The sequence below is a fragment of the Chrysochloris asiatica genome, unplaced genomic scaffold (assembly GCF_000296735.1).
Source record: "Chrysochloris asiatica unplaced genomic scaffold, ChrAsi1.0 scaffold01008, whole genome shotgun sequence".
NCBI lineage: Eukaryota > Metazoa > Chordata > Mammalia > Afrosoricida > Chrysochloridae > Chrysochloris > Chrysochloris asiatica.
The window spans coordinates 41,313-50,112 of NW_006409526.1; the positions used below are offsets into that span (position 1 = coordinate 41,313).

An 8,800-nucleotide genomic window follows, 5' to 3' on the forward strand; every position below is an offset into this window, starting at 1 on the left:
TAAAAGCCGAGACTGTAAATTCCAAAAAAGGCAAAGTTTTTCCCACAAAAAAGCTAAAGAGGATAGAGAGAAACTCTGTTAACTGATGGTATGTGGAGGGGATTATAATCAATGTAATGAAACAAGGTATATGAATGTTTGAATGTGAAACCAATGATGTACCCTGAAAACTATCACTCAATCCACAATAAAAACCTTAAAACAATAATAATAATAATAATAATAATAATTTTTCTAAAGCAGGTACATGTAGGGACTTCAAAAATTCATGGAAAAATGGGATTAGAAGATAACAGAATTTTTCCATGAATTTTTTGAAACCCCTCTGTACTATAGACTAGAATGAAATAACAATACCTCCTGGCATTTTAAATTATTTTGTATTTTCAAAACTTAGTCGAGTCATTACTTTCCCTGTGATGATATTAATTGTTTGGAAAAAAAAACCCACAAACATTATTCACACCGTTTCTCAGAGACAGATTACGGAGTAGATGGAACACTGAAGACCTGAAGTTTAGTACCTCCTCAAGTGTATTATTTTGTTTTTTGATGACAGTTTTATTCAATTATTCTTTAAAACATTTAGATTGAAAAAGAATTTACATACCATAAAATTTAATATGTACAATTCAATGACTTTCTGTAAATTTATACTGTTGTACAGCCATCACCACAATTCAGTTTAAAAATATTTTTATCACCCCAGAAAGTCCCCTACTGCCTGTTTGAAGCCAATTCCTGCTCCCACCTTCAACCCCAGGCAAACATTGATCTACTTTCTATCTCTAAAAGTTTTCTTTTCCTGAACAATTCGCACAAATGTTGCCCAAGTTTTGTGTGACCATTGCAACAGGTTATCAAATCCAATAGAGAGAATGGAGTGCTGTAGGAGGAATGATTGGTGATTCATATTTTTTGCAGCCCCCATGATAATCCTGTGTCAGCCAAGAGAATCTATCAAGGTTACTCCTTGAGAATTAAGAAAAAAGTCACCATACCGTCTCAGCTGACCTCTGCCTTGAATTTGACTAGCTCAGCAGATCTCCTTGGAAGCCAGTTTTGAACAGACCTTTTTTTTTTTTAAGGCACGGTAGCTTAGTAGTTACGAATCGGGTTGCTAACCGCAAGGTCAGCAGTTTGAAACTACCAGCTGTTTCGCGGGAGAAAGATGAGGCTTTCTGTTCCAGTAAAGATTTACAGCCTCGGAACTCTGTACAGGGTCGCTATGAGTCGAAACCATCTCGATGGCACAAAGCCAGCCAGCCAACCATGTTTGAAGTCCTGGTGTGGTGCTGTGAGTTAATGTGCCAGACTGCAAAGCTATTTGAACTGCGTATGTTAAGACTTAAATCTGTCATTTCATTTTTATTTTTTCTTCTCAACTGTTTTGCATTTTTCTCTTTTCTCTTTCATGCTTTTATGTGGATTACGTCAACATTGTTTAAAATTCCATTTTGCTCTATCTAATCGTACTTTGGGGTCCTGGTGTGGCACTGTGGATTAATGCGCTGGACTGCAAAATCGGTTTGAACAGCAAGGTCAGCAGTTCAAGCTCACCAGCTGCTCCTCAGAAACCCTATAACAGGGTCACTATGGGTTAGAAATAAATCAGCAGCACTTAACTTAATAGTACTTTTTTTAAAACAAATTTTACTGTGGTTTGGGTAATTGCTTACAGAGAAAATTAGTTTTCCACATTAGTTATACACATTTTCTTTTTGTGACAACAGTTGCAATTCCCTCAATGTAACAGCACTCTTCCTACTTCTTCCTTGGATTGTCCATTTCCATTCATCCTTCTTTCCTGCCCCTTACTGCTTCCTGAACTTTGGTTCTGTTTTTTTGTTTGTTTGTTTGTTTTTTTACAACTGCTGCCCTTTTTGTCTTCTATGGTTGATTGGTTTTCGGTATATGTTCCTCACAGGTGTTATGGTGCTGCTGTTCATTTTATAGGCCTGTCTATCTGGTAGCATAGTGGTTACGAGTTGGGCTGTTAATCTCAAGGTCAGCAGTTCGAAACTACCAGCAGTTCCACAAAAGAAAGATGATATTTTTCATTCAGTTTGAGACCGTCTGGTTTCTTGGTGTGATGAGTAATTTTTTTTTTAAAGCCTGGACATTTTAATATTATGTTATTAGACACTGAATCTAATTAAACCTTCTGTTTTAGTTGCTGTTCTCTTACATTTGTTTAGCAGGGGAGATAGGGACACAACCTCATTACTGTGGAGATGAGGAAGGTCCTTGTTATCACTGGGTAGAGATGGAATTTCCAGTTCCCCATGTGATCTGGTCCTGGGGTGGCATTGTAGAATAAACACTGAACTGCTAACTTAAAGGTAGGTGGTTCAAATCCACCAGTTGCTCCTTGAAAACTCCTATAGGGTAACTATGATTTGGAATGGACTCTACGGCAGTGAACATCAAACAACAAATGTACTCTCCACTGATACCATTGTGAGGCTGGCCTTATTACTGTTGGGTGATGGTGAAAGTCCTGACTCTCCAAAATCATTTGCAGATTTTGTTACTTCTTCGATACTATTCCAACAGTGACATCTTCTTACTGTTGGATAGGAGTAGAAATACAGGATCCATTGTCACCAGAGGAAGACTGAAGGATACCCTTGTTACCAGCCAGAGGATGAAAGTCTCTTGACCTTCTCTGATACCACCTGGTGGGACAGTGGAGTGGCTAACTGTAGCCTTGCAAGGACAGAAGTCTTGGCTTCTCACTTGGCTTTTGCTGAAATGGTTGGTGGTGGGGACACAAGTTATTGTTGTTGTTTTGGTGGTGATGGTATTTGGCTACAGTAGAACAATTATAATCTAAAAGTTTTCTGTCTTGTTTTGATCCCTTTTTCCTTGTCTTTGGCTAAACAGAGGAGATTTTCTTGGGATTTTTTTTGTCTGTGCCCACTGGCATCTCCAGAGTCCTGGTGTGGTGCTGTGGGTTAATGCGCCAGACTGCAAAGCCATTTGAACTGCAAGGTTGGCGGTTCAAACTTACCAGCTGCTCCTCAGAAACCCTATTCTGGGTTGCCATGGGTTGGAATCAACTTGACGGCATTTAACAACAACAACTGGCATCTCTAGCATCAAGTCTGGTATAAATAAAGCAAAAAGAACACCCAGGGAACTCACCACTATGCCCTTTCTTAGTTCCAAGTTCCCTAGTCAGTATTCCTTCTTCTCTTCACATTTCAGAGCCTTCTTAAGTTTGTTTTATAAAATGTCCAGGGTGTTTAGTTATACTTTAGTAACTATAGTAGAAAGAATAGGCTTAAGTACATGTATTCTATCATGGAAGTGAAAATTTTGTAGCTTATTTTTGAGACTACACAGAAACACAGATAATGGTCGGAGAGGAGGTGTGCATAAAACTTAAGGAGAAGGGACAAACATCTTCACAGATGACATCTGAATCATAAAAGCCTATTGTACAACCAAGAAGAGACTTAGAAGAAATCAACCTTTTTTCTTTTACAAAGGAAGCTAAAGTTACACAAACTTCAGGCTTTCATTCTCGAAGATTTTGATCCTTAAAGTGTGGTCCATGAGAAATGAGAGAACTCAGATGCTTCACAGGAAAATTTTAGAAATCCATGCACATACCCAAGACAAGACATGTGCTCTGAAAAGACCTAAGACAGCCATAAGCATTTACCTGAGACTAGTGCAAGTCTGACTAAGTGTTGAAGAAGTTCCCCAGTACAGAGTCAATCTGCAAAGACATAGAAAGGTGTTTCTGTTGTCATTGTTTTTATGTGTAGTTTTGCTTGCTTGTTTGTTTTGGCTACTGATATTCAAGGAAATTTCTGTCAGAACACTAACTGAACCCAAGCCAAAAAACAGTATGAAAAAGTCAGTAATCCAACAGCCTTTAAAAAAAAAAAAAAAAAAAAAAAAAAGAGTAAATCCTGAAAAAGAGAGAAAATCTGATTTTCATGTTATTATTGAAATGTATAATTTTCAACAATAAAACAATCATAAGGCCTACAAAGAAATAGGAAAGTGTATTCATTCAAAGGAGCAAAATAAAGTGACAGAAACTGACCCTTAATAAGCTTAGACATTGAACTTACTAGAAAAAATATTTTGAAACAAATGCCTTAAATATTCTCAAATAGCAAATGGAAAGGATCAACAAAGACCTAAGGGAAATACAAAGAACAGTATATGAACAAATTGAAAATATCCATAAGAATATAGAAATTAGGGAATAGAAATCCAATGAAGCCCACTTCTATTGATTTGAGTCTGACTTATAGTGCCCCTATAGGATAGAGTATAGCTGTGCCATAGAGTTTCTGAGGTTGTAAATCTTAACAAAATTAGATTGACTTATCTTTTTCCTGTGGAGCAAACAAATTGTGGAACTGAAAATTACTATAACTGAAATGAAAATTTTCCTAAAGCAGTTAAGAAGTAGATCTGGCAAGTAGAAGAAAGAATTGGCAAATTTGAAGACAGAATAATTGAAATATGAAGAGCAGAAATGAAAAAGAATAAATAAAAGTGACAATGCCTAAGGTACCATTGGGACACCATAAAGTAGATAACATATGCATTATGGGAGTCCCAGAAGGAATGAAGGGAGAGAAAGAAACAGAAAGAATATTTAAAGAAATAATAGCTGAAAATTTCACAGTTGATGAAAGACATAATTCCACACATCCTAGAGTATAATATACTCCAAGTAGGATAAACTTAAAATATTCACATTGAGACACATTATAATTATACTGTCAAAAGTCCAAAACAAAGAGAATTTTGACAATAATAAGAGAAAAGGGACGCATCACATACAAAAGACGCTATATAAGGTTAACAGTTGATTCTTATCAGAAACCATGGAGGCCGAAGGCAGTGGGTGAAATATTTAGAGTGCTGAAAGAAAACAGAATTGTCAACCCAGAATTCTTTATATAGCAAAGCTGCCCTTCAAAAATGAGGGAGGAATTGAAATGTTCCCAAATAAATAAAAGCGAAGGAGCTCTGGTAGCGTAGTGGTTACGAATCGGGCTGCGAACCTTAAGGTCAGCAGTTCGAAACTACCAGCCGCTCCGCGGGAGAAAGATGAGGCTTTCTACTCCCGTAAAGATTTACACCCTCGGAAACCCTGTACAGGGTCGCTATGGGTCGGACCCGACTCGATGGCACTCAACAACAACAACAAGGGGGTTTGTTACAACTAGACCTGGTCTGCAAGAAAAGCTACATTTCATTTCAATCAGTAGAGTCCTTGAAAGTAACTTGAAGCTGTATGAAGAGTAAAGACCTCTAGTAAAGTCAACTGCATGGAAAAATATAAAACTATTATTGTTTTTTTCTTTATGTTCTACATGATTTGTTGTTGTTGTTAGGTACTGTAGAGTCAGTTCCGACTCATACAGACCTTATGCACAACAAAACAAAACAATCCCTGGTCCTGCACCATCTTCACAGTTGTTGTGCTTGAGCCCATTGCTGCTGTCATGAGGTCAATCCATCTCATTGGAGGATCATCCTCTTTTTTGCTGACCCTCCACTTTACCAAGCATAATGTCCTTCTCCAGGATCTGGTACCTCCTGATAACATATCCAAAGTTTGAGATATGATGTCTCATCATCCTTGCTTCTACATAGCATTCTGGCTGTACTTCTTCCAACGCAGATTTGTTTGTTCATCTGGCAGTCCATGCTACTTTCAGTATTCTCCAACATCATAATTTGAATGCATCAATTCTTCTACCATCTTCCTTACTCATTGTCAACTTTCACTTGCATATGAGGCTATTGAAAGTACTATGATTTTGGTCAGGCAAACTTCAAACTTATATCTTTGCTCTTGAACACTTTAAACAGGTCTTGTGCAGCAGATTTGCCTAATGAAATACATCGTTTGATTTCTTGACTGCTGCTTCCATGAGAGTTGATAGTGGATCTAAGCATAATGACATCTTTAACAACATTGATCTTGTCTCCATTTATCATGATGTTATTTATTGGTCCGGTTGTGAGGATTTTTGTTTTCTTTACATAGAGGTGCAACCCATACTGAAGTCTGTGGTTTTTTATCTTCTGCAGTGTTTTAAGTTCACTTTGCTTTCAGCAAGCAAGGTTATATCATCTGCATATCACAGGTATTTTAATGAATTTTCCTCCAATTCTGATGCCATGTTCTTCTTTATATAATCTAGCTTTTTAGATTATTTGCTCCTGATACAGACTGAATAAGTATGGTGAAAAAATACAGCCCTGACATACACCTTTCCTGATTTTAAAACATTCAGTATCTCCTATGTACAGTCTATATACAGTTTTCTCATGAGCCACAATCAAGTGTTTTGGCATACCAATTCTTCACAGTGTTTCCACACCTTGTCATGATCCACACAGTCAAAATCTTTTGCATAGTTAATAAAGCACAAGTAAACATCTTTCTGGTATTTTCTTCTTCTAGCCAAGATCCATCTGATGTTATCAGTGATATCCCTAGTTCCACGTTCTCTTCTGAATCCAGCTTGAGTTTTTGGTAGTTCCCTGTCGATGCACTGTTGCAGCCATTTAAAAATCATCTTGAGTAAAATTTTACTTGCATGTGGTATTAATTATATTGTTCAATGCTTTCTGCATTCCATTGAGTGACCTCTCTAGAATAGGCACAAATATGGCTCTCTTCCATATTTGGTTAATTTAAAAAATGTAAATGCATGAAAATAATTATAAGTTTATATTGGGTAAACAATTTATAAAGATATAATTTGTGACAATATAAAGAGGGTGAGAAACAACTAAATAGGAGCTCAATTTTAATATGCTATTGAAGTTAAATTGGTTATCAGTTCTAACTATATTGTTATAAAGTTAGGATATTAAGTATATTTACCATGGTAACCACAAAGAAAATATCTTTAAAATATACATGAAAGGAAATGAGAAGGGAATACAAATTGTTCTCTACATAAACTACAGAAGAAGGCAGTAAAAGAAATGAAATAAATAAATAAAAATAAAAATGGAAGACGTGAGTCCTTCCTTATTAATAATTAAAACAGATTAAACTTTTCAATCAAAAGGCAGACAATGGCAGAAAAAACTGTGATTTAACTATATGCTGTCTATAAGGTTGGAAGTGAAATGATAGGGGGAAAATATTCCATAGCAGTAGTAACCAAAAGAGAGTTGAGATGCCTATTACTAATATTAGACATAATGTAGGTAAGTCAAAAATTGGTATAAGAGATAAAGGATATTATGTATTTTTTTTTAGCATTTTTATGGTTTTATTTAGCACAAATAAAACTCAAACATAGGCTGTCTATTCATTTTCTTCGCTGCACAGCCTGGAGTTGGGATTGGTGACTCTGATGGCCAGCTGGGCTGCTCGTTCCACAATAGCTTTACAGTTCTTAGAGGAGACGTTGTGAGCAATCTCTGCACAGTAAGATTTGTTGCACATCAGCAGTACCTCCAGCTCTTTGACGTTGTAGACCAGGAACTTGAGGAAGCCGCTGGGCAGCGTGTGTTTTTTCTTCTTGTTGCTCCCATAACCAATGTTGGGCATTAAGATCTGGCTCTTAAATCTTCTCTACACCCTGTTGTCAATGCCTCTGGGCTTGCGCCAGTTATGCTTAATTTTGACATAACGATCTGATTGGTGCCGGATGAACTTCTTGGTCCACTTTTTGACAATCTTGGGCTTCACCAGGGGTCTGAGGGCAGCCATGATGCCGGTGGAGATGGCCGCCTCCTCTGTAGGCAGCGCAGAAGAAGAGAGAGGGGAAGGATATTATGTATTTTTAAAAGGGTTAACTCAAGAAGATGGTGGTGGTGGTGGTGTGCCATGGAGTCGGTTCTGACTCATAGTGACCGTGCATAGGGTTTCTGAGGCTGTAAGTATTTATGGGAGCAGAAAGCCTCATAACTCAAGAAGATATGATAATTATATATGTGTCTAACACCCGAGCCCCAAAATATATGAAGCAAACATTGACAGAACTGAAGGAAGAAATAAGTTCTACAGTAGTAGTGGGAAACTCCCATACCCTACATTTGGTAATGGATAGAACATCAAGACCAAAGACTAGTGAACAAATAGAGGATTTGCCAACTAGACATAAAAGTTATATACAAGTATGTACATGTGCTGTGCTATTCGAACCAAGATATAGGTAAAATTCATGTTTTAATAAACAAACCTAATGTCAACTGTTTAGTTTGTTTGGGCTTTTTATAAAATTAGTGAAACCAATTTCTAAATCCATAGCCTTATTAAAAAACAACAACAACAACACTTTATTATAACTTTTCCAAATTCCTTCAGAGCTTTTACCTGAAAACTTCTGTTAGCCTTAAAGGCTCAGGCTTTTCTAATTGTAGGTAGGTTTTCATATCTTTTTTTTTTTTTTGGTAGGTAGGTTTTCATCATTGTCATCATTTTTAGAATGTGAATCCATATTTTCTTGCAGGTTTACATTATTTACATCCATTTCTTTGAAAATTTCTTTGTCAATATCAGTGTAAGATGTGGCACTTACTGTATTTTCTGAAACACCACTATTAATGTGATTTGTTGTACCCTGTGAACTGCAAGGTCAGCAGTTCGAAACTATCAGCTGCTCCGCGGGAGAAAGATGAAACTTTCTGCTCCCGTAAAGATTTACAGCCTCGGAAACCCTGTACAGGGTCGCTATAGGTCAGAACTGACTCAATGGCACTCAACAACAACAAATTGGTGTGATGTTATCGGGCTTTGGAACTATTTCAATCTGTATACTATTGCCATTGCCAAATAAGAAAACATATTCTGAAA

General features: G+C 36.9%; 1 pseudogene; it reads right to left on the reverse strand.

Annotated features, from left to right (window-relative positions):
- Window positions 1-7,306: 7,306 nt before the first annotated feature.
- LOC102828279 lies at window positions 7,307-7,714 on the reverse strand (annotated as a pseudogene).
- Window positions 7,715-8,800: the final 1,086 nt, after the last annotated feature.